Source organism: Nicotiana attenuata, unplaced genomic scaffold, assembly GCF_001879085.1.
Source record: "Nicotiana attenuata strain UT unplaced genomic scaffold, NIATTr2, whole genome shotgun sequence".
Taxonomy (NCBI): domain Eukaryota; kingdom Viridiplantae; phylum Streptophyta; class Magnoliopsida; order Solanales; family Solanaceae; genus Nicotiana; species Nicotiana attenuata.
This window is the reverse complement of record NW_017671124.1, coordinates 215,382-237,749: the sequence shown is the minus strand read 5'-3', so window position 1 is coordinate 237,749 and position 22,368 is coordinate 215,382. Positions and strand designations below refer to the sequence as shown.

Sequence of the window (22,368 nt, the reverse complement as noted above, 5' to 3'; positions counted from 1 at the left end):
ATGTGACTATGAGGTGCCATTAATTCATGTTTAATAGTTTTTGGGATTGTATGGTTTGTATAGAAAAATTTCTGGTCATGTTTAATAGTTTTTGGTTGAGTTTGCCATTAATTCAGTAAGTGTTAGGCTTGCCTAATCCCTAAAATTAGGTGCTATCACGATAGAGAAAAATTGGGATCGTAGCACTATGCTTTAAGCAATCAGTCAGGACCTAAAAATAGACTGCCGCACAACACCCATATCAGATGTATTTAAAAGTTTTCATGAGTTTGCGGGCTAATCAATTATTGAAATATGATTGAATCTAATATATGAGAATATGTCTCCCTGTAATCAATGAAGCGTTCGTGAAAGACCATCAAGAGTTATGATAAGATGGACGTAACTTTCATCCTTAACTAGAGGTCTCAAGTTTAAACCTTCGGAATATGAGAAAATCTGGTAGGAAACGTGTTGGTGTCCCATATCGGTGTGGCATGGAGCAATGTGCTTGCTTATATGGTTTTGAGCAATCTCACCTCGTGAGGTGGCTTCTGGAGTTTAATTAGGCTCAAGATCTATTTGTTTATCTTGGTGTCTGAGCTATACTCATTCCAATTCATAGTTTAACAGATGCCCCTTCCAATTTGCTGTTTAATAATGCTTACGCAAGTCAAATTCTTTCGCGCAGGTGAAAGACTTGTACAGAGGAAATTTCTAATATATGCCGTAGAAGTCTTTGCATTTATTGCAAACGAAAATCTTAGCTCCATCATTTTATCATCTTTCATGTATCTATATTGACTGTCATCTATTTCTTTTGGAGGAAAAAATAAAAAACAAAGATCAAACTTCAGCTTGGAAGCATGAGGGAACTAACGTGCTATTATTTTTTTTTAAAAAACAAGACATTAAACAAATCCTCTAATTATGCTTTTAACCTTTTTAGTTGCTTTCCCAACTACTCAGTAAACAGTGGAGCTAGTTTGCCTATATTTAGCACACAATATAATACATATGTGTGACGATCGATAGGTCATTTTGAGTATTAGCCTTAATTTTCATGATCCGAGACCTCCCATAGCTTCATTGAATATTTCTTGATTTGCGTGCGTAGTCCATGTCGCTTTTCAAAAAGCTTTTATATAAAATTTTGACTAAAAATAAGGCTATAGTTGACCACAGTCAACATTATGGGTAAACGATCACAAATATGTGTTTTAACGATTTCGGTAGGTTCGTATTGTGATTTTTGGACGTGGGCGTACGCCCAAAATTGAATTCGGAAGTCCATAGGTTGATTTTACTTGTTCTGCAGTCGGCATTTTGAATGCTTAGAAATTCTTTAGGTATGACCTTGGGTGATTTTACAGTTATCGGGTACGTGTGTTGATTTTGGGACTTGGAATATGTTTGTTTCGCTATTTTTAAACTTGTCTACAAAATTTGGTGTAATTTCGAGTTGGTTGGATAGGAATCGACCGCTTGGTTGTGTTGCAAGCTATCCTTGAGTTTCCTTTTGAATTTCATATGTTTTGGTGTCTGATTCGTGATTTTGGATGTTATTTTGGTGTTTTGATCGTGTGAGCAAGTTCACATAATGTATTTAAACTTGTTTGCGCGTTGGTTTGGAGCCCGAGAGGTTCAGAGGCTCCTAGGTTGATTTGACTTGTTTTGCAGAAAGTTGACATTTTGAATAGTTAGAAATTCTTTAGGTTTGACCGTAGGCTGACTTTATGGTTATCGGTTTGGATTTTGATTTTGGGACTTGGAACGTGTTCGTTTTTCTATTTTTAAACTTGTATGCAAAATTTGGTGTAATTTCGAATTGGTTGGATATGAATCGAACGCTTGGTTGTGTTTCAAACTGCCCTTGAGTTTCCTTTTGAACTTCATATGGTTTAGTGTCTGATTCGTGATTTCGGATGTTATTTTGGTAGTTTGATCGTGCGAGCAAGTTTACATGATATTTATAAACTTATGTGCACGTTGGTCTGGAGCCCGAGAGGTTCAGGTAACTTTCGGATGTGTTGTGGAAGAGTGTGGTCGATAGTTGGATTGCTGGTGCCTTTCCAGATCTGGTATCTGTTGCAAATCTCATTATTGCGAGCCTCATTTTTTCCGATCCAAGTATCACATTTGCGTTAAGGGGCTGGTGGGTTGGTATTTCGCATTGGCAAATATTTGATCGCATTTGCGGACTCTGGGAGTTCACATTTGCGAACTTTGGGTCGCTTTTGCGATCTGGGACTGGGGCAGGCAGCTTCGCAAATGCAAAGCTTAACTCGCATTTATGGCAGTGGGCATATCACATTTGCGAGGTTTTTATTGTGTTTGTGACATTTCTAAACATGATACACTGTTGCGAAGAATTGTTTGCAAATGTGACACCTGCAGCTGGGTAAAAGATGAAAAAGCAGGACTTAGCTCATTTTACACCATTTCTCAACCCTAAACACTCTACAGGCGATTTTTCAAGAGTTTCCTCTTCTCAAAATATGGGTAAGCAACTCTAATCCATTTCCTTTCAATTCCCTGTTGCTTTACATGAGTTCTTAACATCAAATATTGGATTTACATGGTAGAAATTAAGGATTTTGGTAGAATTTAGGGATTTGCATAATTGAATTTTAGATCTCAAATTGAGGTCGGATCTCGAAACAAATCACATAACTAGGCTCAGGGGTGAATGGGTAATCGCATTTTGGTCTGAATCTCGAGTTTTTGACCAAGATAACCCGAGGTTGACTTTTTCTAAATTCATTAAAGATTGAATCTTTTTCACTAGTGGGTAGTTTTTAAGGCTTATTTTGAATTATTTGAACTATATTTTGCTAGATTTGATTGGTTTGGAGGATAATTCTAAAGGAAAAGCCGCAGTTGAGCATTGTTTTGGTTGCGTAGTGAGGTAAGTGTCGTGGTTAACTTTGACTTGGGGGAATTCAGACTTGTTGGTCTATTTACTATGTGATTTATATGTGGGGGTGAGGTATATGTAAGGTGACGAGTATATATGCATTGTCATTGAGTTAATGTATGCAAGTGGAAATTATTTTATTGTACTATATTGTTTCATTGACTAAGTTTTTCATGCCTTAGTTAGGTTATTATTTCTTTAATTGTTCAGCTTCGTATTTATTGTTTATTGAAAGTTGAGTTTGTTTATTATAATAATATGATTGAAGTGGAATTTACTTCCTACCTTGCATTGGTACCTTGGATTATTATTTTTTCTTGGTGAGGAAGAGTGAAAAGTACGAATGGTGTTGTCGTGCCTTATATGCATATACTATCATTTATCTAAGAGATTGTGAGGATTAAAGCACAAAGGGTGATTACGTGCCATTTCAATTATCATATCACTATTATCATTGCGAGGAAGAGAGTAAAAGCATGAAGGATGATGTCGTGCCATTGCATTTATGATATTACATGGTGAGTAAAAGCACGAAGGATGACGTCGTGTCATTGTTAAATTTATTACTTTATTTGATGTACGTAGGCGATTTAATCTGTTGCATTGTTGTTTATTTTGTGAAAAGGCTACTCGGTGAGTTTGTACTTTCCTTTCTATATGTTTACTCCGCGTTATTATTTATTGTTTATGTTGGTTTATGTATATATCTGCCCAGGATCTTAGTATGTGTATTGTCATAGCCTCGTTACTATCTTGTCGAGGTCAGGCTCGACACTTATAGAGTATGTTGGATCGGTTGTACTCATGCTACACTTATACTAATGTTGGTCCCAGCGGTGTCTAGTGGTGCTTCTGCTCGGATCATATCTACAGCGGAGACTTGAGGTAGAGCAGCTAGCATTTGCAGTCGCCGAAGTCCCCTTCTACTTCTATCTTTACTGTTTATTTCATTTCAAATAGTTGTATTTCGTTCAAATCATACTTGTATTATTCCAGTTGCTCATGTACTGATGACTCCAGATTTTCTAGAATTAGACTAGACTGTGTTATATTATGGGCATATCTTATGTATTACATCTTTATTAATCATTAATAATTGTTATTACTTTGTTTTAAATTGTTAAAATGATTTATTTGTTATCTAATATTAGCTTGCCTAGCAAGTAGATGTTAGGCATCATCACGACCCCGAAGTTGAGAATCCGGGTGGTAACATTATGACCCCACAACAAATCCTGTATATTCACGTTTATTACACTGAAATCAAAAAAAGAAAAAAAAGTTATGTAGCGTAAAATATAAAACCTTCTTTGTCAAAACAAAATATGTACTAGGAGACGAAATCACAAACGTGCAAATCGTTACGGATTCACTTGTTTGATAAAGATCATCTTCCTTTTTGGATCTCTATATAAATAGTCGACAGATTTGGCTATTTATACATGGATTATATAATGATTATATACCATTATATACATATTATACATGCGTCGACTATTTAATTTCAACGATTAGTTGGAAAGCTAATGTAATGACCCGGCTGGTCGTTTTGAGTGTTGTCTCCCGTTCTCCCATTTAATACCTGTTCTATGCTCAATTATCGTTACGTGAATTGCTGGGGTGATTGGTTTGGTTCCGAAGATTATCGAAATGAATTGGGATACTTAGTCCCAAGGTTGGAAGCTTGAGTTGAAACAGTTGACCGGATGTTGACTTATGTGTAAATGACACCGAAATGGAGTTTTGAGGGTCCCGATAGCTCTATATGGTAATTTCGGAATTAGGAGTGTATCCGGATATTGATTTAGAGGTCCGTAGGTGATTTTGGCTCAAATGGCAAAAATTGGAATAATTGGAAGTTTGGAGTGTTGAGAAGTTTGACCGAGAGTTGTCTTTGTGGTTACCAGGCTCGGATTTTTGTTTCAAAAGTTGGAATAGGTCTGTTGTGTCATTTAGGACTTGTATGAAAAATTATACGTCTATCGGAGTTGATTTGATAGGTTTCGGCATCGAATGTAGAAGTTAGAAGTTCATAAGTTCATTAGGCTTGATTGGGGTGTGATTCTTGTTTTTGATGTTGTTTGATATGATTTGAGGCCTCTATTAAATTCGTATCGTATTTTCAGACTTGTTGATATGTTTGGTTGAGGTCCCGAGGGCCTCGGATGTGATTCGGACCATGTTTGGCGCATTTGGAACCTTGGAGGAACTACTCATTTCTGCTACTGGTTTTTTTGTAGCGATTACCAGTGTGATGTCACGATCGCGAGGTAAGGTCTACGATCGTGTAGTTTTACCAGTTAACGTATCACGAATGCGTGGGCGTAGTCGCGACCGCAAAGAAGTGAAAGGAGAAGGCTGGTTCATGCAGATTGTTCATCGCGATCCCATGAGGTTGTTTACGATCGCGTAGGTTTGGGAAGTCTATGCATCGCGTTCGCATGTGGATTCCGTGTTCGCGGAGAGTAAGTTGGGGAGCCTTTGAGTTTGTGCTTCGCAATCACAAACAAGGGATATCCGGGCAGAATAAAATCTCAAAAACGAGGGTTTGAGTCTTTTTCCATAATTTGATTCTGGGAGCTCGGATTGAGGCGATTCTTGGAGAGATTTTCAAGGGAGGATTGGGGTAAGTGATTCTAACTCGGTTTTGGTTAAATTACACGAATATACTATTGATTTCATCATTTAATTAGTGATTTGGGTTGAAATATTGGGAACACAATTGTAGAAATTTCATAGCTTTAATTTGAGGATTTGAAGGTCGAGTTGTGATCGGATTTGAGTAATTTTTGTATGGTTGGACTCGTAGTTGAATGGGTGTTCGGATGTTGTAAATTTTGTCGAATTCCGAAATGTGGATCAGGGGTTGACTTTTTGAGTTGTCTTTTTAACTTTTGCTTAAGAACATATCTTTATCATATGGAATTGATTCCTATAGCTTGTGTTGATTGTATCGAATTGTTTGTAGCTAGATTCGAGTCATTCGGAGGCCGATTCGCGAGGCAAGGACTTGTTGGACTAGAGATATGCATGGTTTGAGATAAGTAACACTTCTAAACTTGTTTCTGAGGGTATGGATCCCTGAATTACCTATTATGTGGTTGGTGTTGAGGTGATGCACATGCTAGGTGATGGGCGTATGGGCGTGCACCCTAGAAATTGTGCCTCGGTCGATTCCTTGGAACTGTGTAGTCGAATAATCTTATTGTTAACCGTATATTCTCCATGTGAAATTGAGTTGCGATTCATGTTACAAATCATGTTTATGCTACTTGCTGGTACTATTGGGACCCACAGAGGTCGTGTTGCTGTTAACTTACTTGCTTAATTTGCAATTATGTACTCAGTCACAGCTATCATTTGCATATTATATCTCAGTCTATGTTGTCATTTATTGATGCATCATATCATTATTGTTTAGGTTGATTATCATGATACTTGTGAGCCTGATTGACTGGAGAGATTGATGACTGAGTGAGGCCGAGGGCCTGATTGTGAGGATATTTATGGGATCGGGATGCACGCCGCAGCATGCTTTATTGATTCATGCCATGATTGGCTTATTATAGCGCTTGGGCAGGATGCGCCCCTCCGGAGTCTGACTTATTAGCAGTGACCGCAGGTACCTACTGAGTGCGAGTGTGAGAGCGAGTGCGAGAGCGAGCGTCGGGCGATTGGGAGGATTGAGTGAATGGGAGGACTAAGTGATTTATACTCTGAAAGTATGCATATGTTTTCATCGTTTACTGCATTGCGATTGGCATACATAAGTGACTTGTAGATATCGAGATGTATCATTCCTCATTTCAGTTACACTTGGCATATTTTACCTGTTTGAGCTTTAACCGTTGAACTTGAAAGCATGTCTGCATTTTGTACAGTTATTTCTATATTTGGATCGTACTTGTTGAGCTCATCATTGTTTTCAGCCCAAGGTTAGTCTTGTTTCTTATTGAGTACATTGAGTCGGTTGTACTCATACTGCACTCTGGACTTCGTGTGCAGATCCAGGTACTTTCGGGTACAATGGTTGCTGATCTTGGAACTTAATCAGTTCAGAGATTTTTGATGTAGTTGCTCTGGCGTCCGCAGACCTTGACTCTCCTCTTTTATCCTTTAGTTTTATTATATTGTTCTATCTTTCCCGACAGTATTTCAGACCATGTTATGGTATAGATACTCATGTACTCGGTAACACACAGATTTTGGGGGAATTACTACATTGAGTCGCGTTATTTTCGTAGTAGTATTTATGAGATCTTACTCTTAAACTTATTTTATCATGTTTTCAAACTTAGTGGTTTTATTGTGGTTGACGGCTTGCCTAGTATGCGATAGGCGCCATCACGACATGTGAGATTTGGATCGTGACAACTAATTAGATAAATTCTTTTTTTTTAGCAATAGTATTGAAATTCATTTGTCTTCATTCTTTTATAACAGTAAAATTAATGTTCATAATTTTGTGATCCTTAAATTAATTAAGGACCTCGTAGTTGCAAACCTCAATCTTGTCTACAGAATGAATATACCTCATAAGCTTTAAACTTATCCGCAGCATCTTTTAATTAGCGTGCGTAGGTAAAAAATCAAATCGAAGGACAAACTTATGACTTACTAAAACCTAATTATATACGAAATGAACTAACGCTAACCTTCGTCCCCACTAATTAAAAGTCGTGGATCATGTTTTATAGCAGCTTTCCATACAGCTAATTAAAATCTATATAAAGACTACAACTTTTGAACATTTTCTCACACCACTTTCTTTTCACAACTTTTAGCTACTCAGAAAAAAGTAAATATGGGAGTGAAGGGCAAGTTGATTGCTTAAGTAGAGGTAAAGTGTGGAGGACATTTGGTTCATGATATTATTCACACTAATACTCATCATTTACCCAATATATGCCCGGGTAAGCTAAACGATTTTGAGATTCATGAAGGTGGAACCGTAAAGATTGGTTCGATAGTTAGCGGGAAATATAACGACGGTAATACACATTTTCCTCTCTCTCTATATGATTACTCGCATCAATTAATGTTTTTACATTTAGGTGTTCAATATGACAGGGCCATTTTTCAAACAAAAAAAACGGTTTAGTAACCATAAAATGTAGTCCAAGTAAATCATTTGGCAACAAAAGGGGAAAAAGAACATCTTTCACTTATATGCGGAAACTATTTACTTACAACTCGCTAAACTTTTAACTTCATATGACATAGTCCAACTAATTAACAGTTAGACGTTATTATTAACCATTTGTACTCAAAACTTTTGTCAAAATACTCTCCAAACTAATTAATATATCGTCTGCAATATATTCCTTTCAGTCACTAAAACAAACACCAACAAATATTTTTCAGGACAAAACTTCTTTCACCAAAAATTGTTTCAATCGTGCGAAGTTCATGGAAAATTGTTTCAATCGTACCAAATACAATATAATCAAATTTATGTTTTTCCTCGTTTATTATCTCTTCTATTTTCGGATTGCAGATGGAAAAGATAAGATTGCTAAGCAAGTGATTGAAGCGATCGATCGTCAAAAGAAATCAATCACTTGGAAAGTGATTGGAGGAGATCTATTAGAGTTGTACAATTCCTTCACTATCATTTCATCCAATAATCACCAATGGACTACATGGACATTTGTGTACGAGAAGAAAACTGAAGACACCCCAGAGCCTCTCGTTCTCTTAGGTTTAGCCCTTGGTGTGACAAGAGATATAGAGGGTCACCTTCTCAAGTAATAGAAAATCTATGCTATTCAGTGGCTCAATGCCATATATTTGGCAATATTGGCTGGTTATAACTAGCTTGTGAAATAAATAATGTTGTGTATGAAGAAAATATTATATATGCCACTCTCCTCCTATGGATGTATTTCTGATGGTCAATATATATGTTAAGATATTATGTACTTTTTGCAAGTTTGATATTTACCTCTAACAATGACGATATATTTATCAGTGTGCCATTCACATTCTTTTTCTCAACCATTTTTTTGGGGTTCCCCCAGTTGTTATATGGTGATTAATATATACAGAGGTTCATTATGAAGTAATTAATTTATGAGATTAAGTTGTAAACACCCAAAGAATTAATAACTTATAATACACCGAAAAAGTAAAGAAACTTTTATACTATCTGGTCCTCTAAAAAATATCTAGAGGTAATCCTTCATAAAAAGGGGAATCTAAATGTAAGGCATGTTATCTGCTAGGCAAGTAAACGTTACTTGATAATATACAAATTACAATGTCATTGTATATAAGTTTGATGATGTTTTGAAATCTATTTCTTGATAATATACATAAAATTACAATGTTATTGTATATAAGTTTGATGATGTTGTGAAATCTATTTCCATCACCAGTTGTGGAAAGTCTACCTACGATTTTTGTGAATATGAGAGACTTAGCCGCAGTAATGTTGCCTTTCATGTAGAATCATTAAATTGGTTTGTTGGCCCAAGTAAATGTTTGTTTTGAAGATTTACAAAGGAAGCTCAGGCACGAACCATGTCTATCCCTCCATATTAATCCCTGGTGTGCATAGAAACGGGCAGATTGGAGCATATTGGATGCACGATAAGGAGATAAGCTTAACTTAATATAAGTGATATGATCGAAAATGTTTCATAATTGATAAGGAGAAGGACTCCTTAATCAAAGAGAACACTATCCAAGATAGGGAAGTAGTTAGAAGTTGAAATCAACTAGAACTCTTCCACCAAGGAAGAGTAGCATTAGAACTCTAGTTATTTGTTCATCTACTAACTCTATGGAGAAGGACTCCTTAATTAGAGAGAACACTATCCAAGATACAAAAGGAGTTAGAAGTTGAAATCAGCTAGAACTCTTCCACCAAGGAAGAGTAGCATTAGAACTCTAGTTATTTCTTCATCTAGTAACTCTATAAATTGCAGGATGTTCTCACATTACAGATGTTGCACAAACACAGAAGTTAAACGTGAATTGAGAGCAAAATAGCAAGGCAATTTTGCAAGCAGTTCGTGTGTGATTCAAGTGTGCAAAACTGAAGCTACATGAACGAGGTAGAAGAATTAGTTCTAAGTGTCTGTCTTTTATTTTACTTCAATTGTAGTAGGTATTTTCATATTGTGCCTTTCAGCTTTATCTAGAGGCAATTGTAATAGGTACTCAGAGCGTTCAAGTTAGAGTTAACTTGATGTTGTGGCAGCAGTTAGAGGTTTTATGCCATTAGAGTTAGTCCTAGGTTTACAAAGGAGTTATTGTAAATACTGTTTTTGGCTCAGTGATTTAGTGAAGAGTTTGGAAAAATTCTACTAGGAAGTAGTTCGTGGTTTTTTCACCTTTCAAGCCAGGTGTTTTCCACGTAAAATACTTATGTTCTTTACTTTCCGCATTTACTATTTCCGCAATAGTAGGTTAAGGAACACTTAGAAGAACTAGGTCCTTCCATAATTAGGTTAAGCAAAAACTTGGTCACCACATAAATCACCCCTCCTCTTGTGTGGTATTGAAGTATAAATCATCAATTGGTATCAGAGCGGCTTATCCTTGAAGAGGCTAACACCTTAGGAACAGATCAAGATGACTGCACCACCTGGAAATTGGGAAGGGCAACCCACTTATAGGCCTCCGCTATTTAATGGCCAGTACTAATCTTGGTGGAAAATCAGGATGAGAGATCACATCATCGGAAAAGACCATGAGTTATGGGACATTTTCACTGATTTCCCCTTGGCTACCATGAAGAAGAATTCTTAAGGAGTAGATGTACCCAAAACAAGAGCTAACTGCAATGTTGAGGACTTGAGGAAATAGGAAAAGAATGCTAAGGCCAAGAAATGGCTTGTGTGTGAGTTGGTCCAAACGAGTACAGTAGAATTCAAAGTCGTACCACTGATAAGAAAATCTTGGACACTTTGCAAGTGGCTCATGAAGGAACACCGAAAGTGAAGAGGTCCAAAGGAACACTGTTGTATTCTTAATATAAGAACTTTACCATGAAGGAATGGGAAACCATCCAGGAGATGTATACAAGGTTCACCACACTGACAAATGAACTTAAGTCTCTTGGAAGGGTTATTCTTGAAGAGGACAAAGTTGAGAAGATTTTGACAAAGGTTGTGCCAATCTCTTGGGAAAGCAAAATCACTACTATTCAGGAATCAAAGAATATTGCCACTCTTAAGTTGGATGAGCTAATTGGAAATCTCACCGCCTATGAACTTAGAAGGCATGCAATGAAGATAGATGAACCCAAGAAGGAAAGGAGCCTGGCACTCCGAATCACTGAAGGTGCTGATCTAGAGGAGGATGAAATGACCATGATCACAAAGGACTTCAAAAAGTACCTAATGAGAGGAAAGGGTCCTTCAAGAAGTGGAAGCTACAGCAAACGAAGGGTTCCTAAAAAACAAACCAATAAGGGGTGTTACAAGTGTGGGAAGACTGATCAACACATCAAAAACTGTCCTCAATAGGAAATTAAATAGAAGAAAGAAAGAGCTAAATGTAGGAACAGGAAGAAGGAACAGGTTCAACCCAAGAAAAATAAAGGATAAACAAAGGCTATGGTTGCTGCCTGGGGAGAAAGCTCAGATGAGGACTCAAAGGATGAAGATGGAGATGAACAAGCACTTATGGCAATTGGAGAATCCGATGAGGAATCTGAGGTAAGTAGAACTCATCTCAAAAACAAGGTTAAATTTTTGTCTGAAGAAAAGTTATCTGAGTTACTCCTAGATTTCATTGATGAATCTGAGGATCTAAATAATGAAAAGGAACAGTTGTCTAAGGACTGCGTGCTTTTGAAAGCTAAGTGCAAAAATCTGGAACTTAGGGCTAGTGAAAGTGATAGTAAAAATGTTGAGTTAAAGAATCGGGTTCATGAACTTGACACCACTGTCCTACAGCAAAGATCTGAAAATCTAAAACTAAAATTAGGAACAGGTAAAAAGAAAGCTGATCACACATAACTCACACTAGAAGAAAACCTAGGAAAAATGAAAGACGAGTTGTTCAAAAGAGATGAGCACATAAGATTCCTTAAGGAGGATCTAAGCAAGGTTAAGCACGAGCTAGACAGAACCTGTAAATGGAATAGGTCCTCCAATGGACTTTCATGGCTATATGAACACCATAGTAGCAATAAGAGAGGACTTGGCTATGGGAACCCCGCACCTAAGTGTGATCCCAAAAGCAAGTACCTCACACTTCCTGAGAAAAACATTTGCACGTATTGTGGTAAAATCGGTCACTATAAAAGTGAATGCATTGCAAAAGAGAAGGCTAGTCAAAAGAATAAAGCATTTGTTCAAGGGAAAAATAGGCTGCCAGGTTGGGCTAAAAAGAATCCGATTCACCCTTTTACCTATAGAAAGAGACCCAAACTAGTTTGGGTTCCTAAGACTAACCCCTGATTTCCTTTTGCGGGTCCAAGTGAAGAGGAGCGGCCAAATATAGTACATGGATAATGGCTACTCAAAGCATATGACAGGAAGCAAGAACCAGTTCCTTTCACTTGAAGACCTCAAAGGAGGTAATGTCTCCTTTGGAAATGGGAAGAAAGGTGAGATCATTTGGGTTGGAAAGGTAGGTAAGACTGATTCTGTCCTTATTGAGAATGTCTACTTGATAGATGGCCTAAAATAGAGTCTAATCAGTGTATCCTAATTGTGTGATAGAGGTAACTTGGTAGCTTTCACCTCTACCAAATGTTTTGTGATTAATCTTACCACTAACAAGATTGTTTTACAGGGAAAAAGATTAAACAATATATACATTGTAAATCTGTCCGCACTTTCAGAAAATGAACTCACTTGCTTAAGTGTGTTGGGTAATGATCCCCTTCTTTGGCATAAAAGACTTGAACATGTCAGTCTATGTCAACTCAACAAACTAGTCTCCATGGACTTAGTGATAGGACTGCCTAACATTAAGTTCAAAGAAGATAAAGTTCGTGAGGCTTGTGCAAGGAGGAAGCAGGTAAGATCCTCTTTCAAAAGCAAGAAAATGGTAAGTACTACCAGAACGATGGAACTTGTCCATATGGATCTTTGTGGACCAATGAGAATTCTGAGCATAGGTGGTAAGAGATATGTTTTCTTGCTTATTAATGATTACTCTAGGTTTACTTGGACACTATTTCTGATATCTAAAAATGAAGCATTCGACATGTTCACTTCCTTTGTGAGAAAAACAGAAAAACAACAAGGTAATCAACTTGCATCAATTAGGTCTAATCATGGTACTGAATTTGAAAATGCTAAATTTGCTGAATTTTGTGATATGCATGGCATAGATCATAAATTTTCTGCACCTAGGACTTCACAACAAAATGGTTAAGTTGAAAGAATGAATAGGACATTGGAAAAAATGGCTAGGACTATGCTTCTTTCTAGTAAACTGCCTCATAGCTTCTGGGCAGAAGCTGTGAACACTGCATGTTTCATCATAAATAGGTGCATGACCATACCTCTTGTAAAGAAGACTCCCTATGAGTTACTAAAAGGAAGAAAACCAAATATATCCCATCTTAGGGCACTTGGATGCAAGTGCTTTGCGCACAATAATGGAAAAGACTCCATAGGTAAGTTTGATCCCAGAATTGATGAGGGAGTATTCTTGGGATATTCTTCACATAGTAGAGCTTATAAAATCTATAACAAAAGAAATATGTGTGTAGAAGAAAATGTACATGTGATTTTTGATGAAACTAACATTCGTTTTGAGAGACAGGAACATGAAGATGAAGCAATTGGGATGGTAAGTAATTTAAATGAAATCACATCCCAAACTCAGAAAAAGGAACCGGTGATGAAACAGGTTCCTCTACTCTGGGAAACCTGTTCCACAGCAACAAAGCATTGAAAGAACATCAAGGGGAAACCAGTTGGTTGTGAAATCTTACAAGTATCAAAGTTCTCATCCCATTGAGAATATAATGCATGACCCAACCTCTGGAATCAAAACTAGATCTTTATTAAGGAATATTTGTACTTTTGATGCTTTCTTATCTCTTATTGAATCTAAAAATGTTATTGAGGCTTTTCAAGATGCAGACTAGGTAAATGCAATGCAAGATGAACTCAAACAATTCGGAAAGATTCGAGTTTGGCATCTAGTACCAAGACCCGAGGACATATCAGTAATTAGCACAAAATGGGTCTTCGAAAACAAAAGCCTTAAGCAGAGATCACTTTGAGAGGAATAGGTTGGAATTAGGGATGATTAAGATCACCTAAAAGGACCAGTTCAAAGTTAAACGAAAAAAAAATGAATGGTTAGAAAGTTTATAAATTTTGTATATAATTAGATTAAATCTTGCTCAGTCTCATACTTTCAACAGTATACTCATGTACCATGTGCTAAAATGACTCATTAATTTCTAATGATATCTTCTCCGTTTTTAGCAAATTTAGACTTACACAAGAGAATTTTCAGTGAAGAACCTGGTTCATCAAGATAAATAGGTATGTTTTCTACACTCTGCATAATTTGAAATAATTATATTTGGATCATGGTCAGAGTCCTACCTAATTCTAAACTCCTTTTGGACTTATCCGTTACAAGTGAACCAGTTTCGTTCTAAACAGTCCTAACAAAATTGAAGTACCTAGATTTTAGGGATACACTCCAACATCTCTTCAAAACTGAATTTCAGTTTGATTAGACTTCTAAGAGTTTGAAAAGTTGTCGTTACCCCATTAATTATTCCTCTATGTTAGAAACTAAGTGTCCACCAGACTGTATAGAGAACTGGGTTCTCTATGAGTTTCCACTGAAAATACTAATGAGCCAAACTGTATAGCGATCTGGACCTATATCAGTTCTCACAGTGCTAACTTACTGAATCAATATGTAAATGAGACACAGGATAAGTTCCTGCTGTATAAAGAACCACATTCTCTATCAGCTCCCACTGTGAGCAACAGACTTTAAAACCAACCAGTATAGGGAACCAGGTTCTCTAATTGTTCCCACAGTAGCTCGGCAGTAAGTAAACAACAAAGAAGTTTTTTATGTGGAAAAATCCCAACTCAAGGGGACAAAAACCACGACCTACACTTGTAGGCTTTCAACTTCACTAACTTGTAAACACCTATTACAAGCCACTTTGTAATGACTCTATTACAAAGAATTCAACTAACTTGTGGTACTCTTACCACAAGCCATTTTGTGACTCCCTAGTTACAAACACTTTAACTAACTTGTGATGCTCTCACCAAAAGCCACTTTGTGACTCTCTAGCTACAAAGACTTTGACTAACTTGTGATACTCTCACCACAACCCACTTTGTAATACTCTATTACAAAGACTTCAATCACTCTAACTTGTAATAAATCTATTACAAGCCACTTTGTTATAACTCTATTACAAAGGCTTTACAACTCGACTAACTCTAGCCAAGACACATACTTAGAGGGTTTGTGATTTTGGGTTTCCTAAAACACAGCTTCTAACAAAGCTAGATACGAGTTACAATTGAAAAACAAATAACAAAGACTCAACAAACCTAAGGACTTAATATATCTTCAATCTTGGATCCGGTCCTTGAGGTTGTGCCAGCATCGATCTTGAGAGAGGTTATTGCTAGCACTTGAGAGAATATTTCCTCTTTTGATTTTGCAAGTGTTGAACCTGAATCGTGTGCCTTGCATAAGGTTTATACTACAAAAGATATCACCTTAGTGATGTCAAATCTTTGTTAGTACATGTCTCTTCTCAATGGGAAGTGACTTCTGCACTGTCTGCAGCACTGTTGCAGGCAGTCACATTCTGCAGTTGCTTTTCAGCTGTACAGTTGACCTATACTTCTGTCAGGGGAACACCAAGGGATCAGGTCCCTAATCTAGTTCCTGTGAATCTAAAGTACACTGCCCAAATTATCTTGAGTCGATTAACTTGAATGATTGTACCAGGCATGCTTCAGGTCCCTTATCTAATTCATTCATGAAGTAAGTTGTTTTTACCTTCCTTGATGGTATTTATACGTGTGTGACATCACTTACAATGATGTAAGCAAGGTAGGTAAAAAGCCTTCCGTAGAAAGTTGACCGCTGCATTGTTCCTATGCAGTAGCGTGTGCAGGCAGTAACTTTCTTGCTGGAGAGTTGACCTCATACAGTCTCCTCGGGAACTGGTAGGGACCTGTTTCCTCAGCTATCCCTTCCTCTCTAAAGAGTTTAGTTATATCCCACACATGATCATAACCTGGAACTTTGTGATCTCAAGGTCTTGTAGATGTGTAACATGTTTCGTATCTGGTTTTGGATGGTAAGTTTGTTAGATCATCAAAACATAAAGTAAAGTACTTATGCCCAAGGTACTTGTAACCTATCAATTTCCCCTTTTTTGATGACGACAAAATTAGAATTGATATTCCCCTTGGGACCCAGATCTCCACATTGTCCCCCCTACAAATCAGCCATATTCCCCATGAGAACCAAACCTAAGGAGCTGATCACAACTGGTTCGTCAAGACTGTATGGCAAATCATCAAAACTCAAAGTACCATAACTTATCAATTTTCCCCTTTTTGATGAATGACAAACCCTGAATTATTCCCCCTGAGAATCAGGTTCCTTATCTGTACTGAACATCTGGTCTGCACCCTGTACGTTGAGAACGTTTGTCATCATCAAAATATTACATAGTGTAACTTAGAGCAATTTCTCCCTTTTTGATGATGACAAACCCAAAATTAATATTTCTCTTGAGAACCATATTCTTCACATGTTTCCCTGCGGATCAAAACTAGAATCAACATATTTTCAGCACGTTCCCCCTGCAAAGCAGAGCCATCAGCAGTGTTCCCCCTGCGAAGCACAGCCATCATTCATGCACAACTCAATATATAAATTTTTGTTCCTCCCCCATGTTGACACCTATATAACTTCCCTCTTTTGGCATCATCGAAAAGAAATAACAGAAGAAGCTCAACCAAAAAAAACGTTCAGCAACATTAACTCAGGCCACTTGGGCAACACAGCATATACAATAACAAGAACAACAAGTGAATGTCAGTGCACAAAATAGAGTGATTGCCCATAGTGGAGTAATTATAATAAAAGCACAGTAGTTTCAACAATGCATAATATGACAATTTAAACAACTGAAGTACCAATGTCATCAAATATGGGGATCAAAAGAAGATAAGAGTTCAAGGGAATTTGGAAGGAGTGAAAGACATGGATCACTGGGAAGGAGCAAAAGTAAAGGGATAAGTCCTTGATGAGCTTGACTATTCGTTCATTTCCTCTCCTTTGATCAATGATCATTTGCTCTCTCACTTCCTCCGCTTGTTTCCTCAATCTTTCATTCTCACCCTGCAACTTAGCATCTTATTCTACCACGGGTCCTCGCGGACCAGGTTCTCAACCTATCTGAGTAGGTTTAATCATCAATCAGATCACCAAGAATCTCTCCAAGCTTCGTCTCATCAAGAACAGACTCAGTCCCATGCACATATAGCATCATAGCATCACATAAAACATAGAAGCTTTTACTTCTTATTCAGAAACATTAGGACTTGGAGGAACAAAGAGGTGATTCAATTTTTAGATCTCAACAATGTCAAGAAGTTCCTCCATTTTTAGCAATATCAGAGTCAACACTCTGCCTTACAACATTTTTTGAGACTTCAAAGTCTTCTCCCTCCAAACCTAATGGCTCAACCTTTTTCTTCGGCAAGGAACCAGGTTCCTCACTTACACTAACACTTCTATCCTTGAGCAACCATGTCTCCCTCTTCTTCTTCTCAATATGTTTACCCTTATCATCTACTGCATCTTCCTCAGTCAACCCCCTATTTTTTTTAATTTTTTTTCACAGGGAATCGGTCACACCACTTCATCATCAATCAGCCTACTTTTCATCACTCCTTTTTACAGGATCGAAAGTTCGTTTATACACAGAACACAAGGAGAAAAAGATCATCAAGAGAAGGACTTGAGGGATCAGTTCCCTTATTCAGTCCTCATATTTACTAATTTCTCCATCCTTCAAGGCTTCCACAAATCCAGCAACAACTTCAGCCTCTCGCTCTAGAATATTAGATCTACTATATTCCCTTTCAGTTAAACTTCCATCAAAATCTACCAAAATGTTCTTGGGGTTTTGATTTTGATGGAGTTGGGTTTTTAGAAAGTGAGAGAGTTGGGTTCACTTATGGCATATTTGGAAAGAAGTATTATTTTGAGACAAGATTAATTTTGTTTTTGAAGAAAAGAATCGGTTTTATTTGGGTGTAAGATAGAGAAATGCCTTTTTGGGGCAACGAGTCAGTTCAGAAAAGGTTTAACATTTTGGACTTCAAAAGTTAGGAGGAGAGACAAGAGAAAGGCAGAAAAAAATTAATGACATGAAACTTCAACAGCTTAAAAAGGCATATAAGTATTGAAGATACTACTAACCTGACTAACAGAAACCAGATTCCGTGACGTTTTTTGAAAATTTTGAGCAAGGACTCCTAGAAGTGCAATGTCACTCGTACTTGTTTTTGTCCTGAAACTGCCATATGTGTATACCTGTAATAGTATAGATTTGTGTTAGATGTCGCCAAAAAACACTTTTTAGCATTGTACATTTCATTCTTAACATAGCCAATCATCGAGGGACCAGGTCCTTAGTTGAGCTTGATCAACCCCAACTCCAGACGATTTCTTTCAAAATGTTCCATGCGCAGTGCCTTGGCGAAGATGCCTGCTACCTGGTCCTTCGTCTTCCAGAACTTCATAGAAATCAGAACCTTTTCAACATTGTCCCTGAGAAGATGGTGTCTGACATCAATGTGCTTTGTCTTTTTGTATTGTACCGGGTTCAAGCTGTAAATACACCAAAGTTTTCAAGATGTTGCTTGATCTATAGTGAATGAGCACAACAAGAAGCAGCAGCCTCGTATTCAGTTTCAGCAGTAGGAAGAGTCACACAGTTTGTCTCGTTGTACCCCATTAGATCAAGCATGGCCTCAAAAAATGTGTCGGTCCAGATGTGTTGTTTCTATCCACCAGATATTCAACATAATCAACATCAACATATCCAACCAAGTCAAAGTTATCATCCGAGGTATAGTAGAGAACCAGGTCTTGCATCCCTTTGAGATATCTTAGGATTCTCGTTGCAGCTTTCAGATGAGATTCCTTTGGATAGGATTGAAACCGGGCACACAGACCCACACTAAAAAAATATCTGGTCTGCTACAGAAGTGACCCTATGATACCTCTATACATGGTTTGATTCACAGGAGATCCAGTATCATCCATGTCTAGTCGAGTGGCATTGCAATGGGACTGTCTATCACCTTTGATGTTTCCATGTCAATCCTCTCCAAGAGCTCCCTAATGTATTTTTGCTGACAAATGGATATACCCTTTGGGTACTGTTTTACTTGAAGACCCAAGAAGAAGTTCAGTTCACCCATCATGCACTTTTCAAATTCACTTCCCATGAGTTTTGCAAATTCTTCACACAGAGAATCAGCTGTTGCTCCAAAAATAATATCATCAACATAGACCTGAGCAATGAGCAGGTTCCTTCCTAATTTCTTCAGACAAGGAGTGTTGTCAATTTTCCCTCTTTTAAAGCCATTTTCTAGAAGGAATTTTGACAACCTTTCACACCAAGCACGGGGATCCTGACTCTTATAACAGTTCTGTCAGCAGTTCATGGAACCAGGTTCCACATACTGTTCCTCTCAAGTTGACGGAGCTCTTATTGCATTGTTATAATCCAGTCAGCATCTTTCAATGCATCCTTGATATTCTTAGGATCTATTTGAGATAGAAAGGGTGAGAAGGCAAGTGATTTTCTTGTCTTTGATCTGGTTTCAATTTCTCAGCAGCTGGAGTTCCATGTACAACATCCACAACTCTGATTTCTGCTTTAAATATTGTGATTGAGGTACCAGGTTCCTCTATGTCGGCCGGAGTATCACCTTCAGTTCTGAGGAACAAGGTCCATGTAAATCTGGAGTGATCATCCATACTGACGAGAATGTGTACCTCTTTCCTCCTCTACATAGCATCCTCATAGGTCTACATAGATCCATATGGAGGAGATCAAGTGGCCTTGAGATAGTAACTTCCTTTTTGGGCTTGAAAGAGGATCTGACTTGCATTCCCTTTACACATGCATCATACACCCTGTGATCCTTGAAGCTTGATTTGAGCAGACTATGAACCAGGTCCTTCTTGACTAATTTGTTCAGCAGCGTGAAACTTACATGACCGAGCCTTCTGTGCCATAGCTCAGCATTATCATTAACATCACTCATACAACCAAGATCCCCTTGTCACAAATTTGGGAAATACCCAGCAGAATCTCATAGAGGACCAGGTACTCTACTGTTCAATGGACTCACACTATTCTCGATCCTTCCAACTCCCAGAATGTATCCCTTCATGCCATTTTCAAAGGATACATTCCGTCCTTGTAGGGCCTTCAGTGAAAGGAAATCATTTGTTCTTCCAATTATGATCTTGCAGTCGCTATCCATGTGCCACTGTTGACTGCTCCCTTTAACTGTTCCCTGCACACATAAGTCAATGATTAGACTTAGGAACCCAAGCTAGCTTGGGTCCCTTATAATGATAGAACGGGCGGATCAAACTTCTTTTTGCCCATGTAGGCAACACATATTTTCTTTTCAGGAAACCAGATTCCTCATCAGTACGCCTTTTTTCAACAAAAACTTTATTTTTCTGCAAGCACCGATTTTTTACTTTACAAGAGTCCTTGTAATGAGCAGTTTGACCACAGTGAGTGCACAACCTACTATCAGCCATAGTTACATACTTCCTATGGGGATTATAAGAGGTTTTAGCCTTTTGGAACCCGATGCCTTGCCTGTTTCCATCATTACTCCTGTACATAGACGTTATTACATCAGAGGACCGGATCCATTTAAGAGACTTATTAAGATCATTTTTAACCCTTTTTAAATTCTCCTGAAGTTGTCTATTCTTTTCAAGCCCAGCAACAAGACTTGTTTTAATTTCTTAAGCTCAATCTCAACTCAAGTTGAGCCTTTCTAGCCACTTCCTCTCCCTCAGTGTTGTCCATCCATTTTTTTGTTTGTTTCTTTAACAAGTTGTGTTCTCTTGTTATTTCTTCCATTTGTTCCCTTAAATTTACAATAAAAACCACCATATCATCCATTTCTTGCTCAGTAGATGTAATTTTCTCTACTAGAGTATTCTTTTCTTTGCTAAGGTTCTCTATGGTTTCCTTCAAGTCATCAACCACTACCATCAAATCCTTTCTAGACTGTTCAGCATCTCCTAGCTCTATGATTAAGGCATCTTTATCATTAACAAAACTATAATATGTATCAATTAGAACATTTGCTAATGACATCAATTTCTTCGAAGAGTAGGACTTTAGATTTCTCTGAACATCCCTGAAAGTTACCTCATCATTGTCATCCTCTTCATCCTCATCAGACTGAGCCGTCAATGCAAATAGTGAGTCATATCCCTTTGCTTCATTTTGCACTGCCATCGTGGAGCTGCTTCCTGCATCTGGTTCCTATTCTGATTCACTGGAGGAGTCTCCCCATGTAGCAAGAGCTTGCTTCATAACATTGTTAGCTGCACTTCTTCGGCTGAATCGTTTGTCAGGAACCGGGTTCCTTTTTGCTACTTTGTCAGAGTTGTGTTTGTAATGCTCTTGTTTCAAAAATGGGCAGTCTTTGATGAAGTGTCCAGGCTTTCCACACTTATGACATCAATAATTTCCTTTGAAATTCCTGCTGGAACTTCCTTTCTCTGGGATCCCAACATTTTTACGAACCATCATCGGAAATATTTGTGGTCTATTGGTTGATTGACTTTCCTTGAAGTTTGGTGGAGCAGCCATGTCGATCCTTTCTGGGTGTTAACCTTTTAGAAAGTACCCGCTCTGCTACCAATTCTTAGAAACTAAGCGTCCACCAAACTGTATAGAGAATCGGGTTCTCTATGAGTTCTCACAATGCTAACTTACTGGATCAATATGTAAATGAGACTCAGGATAAGTTCCTACCGTATAGAGAACTAGATTCTCTGTCAGCTCCCACTGTAAGCAACATATTGTGAAACCAACCAGTATAGGTAATCAGGTTCTCTAATTGTTCCCACAGTAGCTCGATAGTATGTAAAGAACACAGAGGTTTCTTACGTGGAAAAATCCCAACTCAAGGGGACAAAAACACAACCTACACTTGTAGGCTTTCAACTTTACTAACTTGTAAACACCTATTACAAGCTACTTTGTAATGACCCTATTACAAAGAATTCAACTAACTAGTGGTACTCTTACCAAAAGCCACTTTGTGACTCCCTAATTACAATGACTTTAACTAACTTGTGATGCTCTCACCACAAGCCACTTGGTGACTCTCTAGTTACAAAGACTTTGACTAACTTGTGATACTCTCAGCACAAGCCACTTTGTAATAGCTCTATTACAAAGACTTCAATCACTCTAACTTGTAGTAACA

The 22,368-nt window shown here is 37.8% G+C and overlaps 1 pseudogene; it reads left to right on the top strand.

Moving 5' to 3' along the window:
• The first annotated feature begins 7,666 nt into the window (after positions 1 to 7,666).
• Positions 7,667 to 8,887, top strand: LOC109206088 (annotated as a pseudogene).
• The last annotated feature ends 13,481 nt before the right edge of the window (positions 8,888 to 22,368 follow it).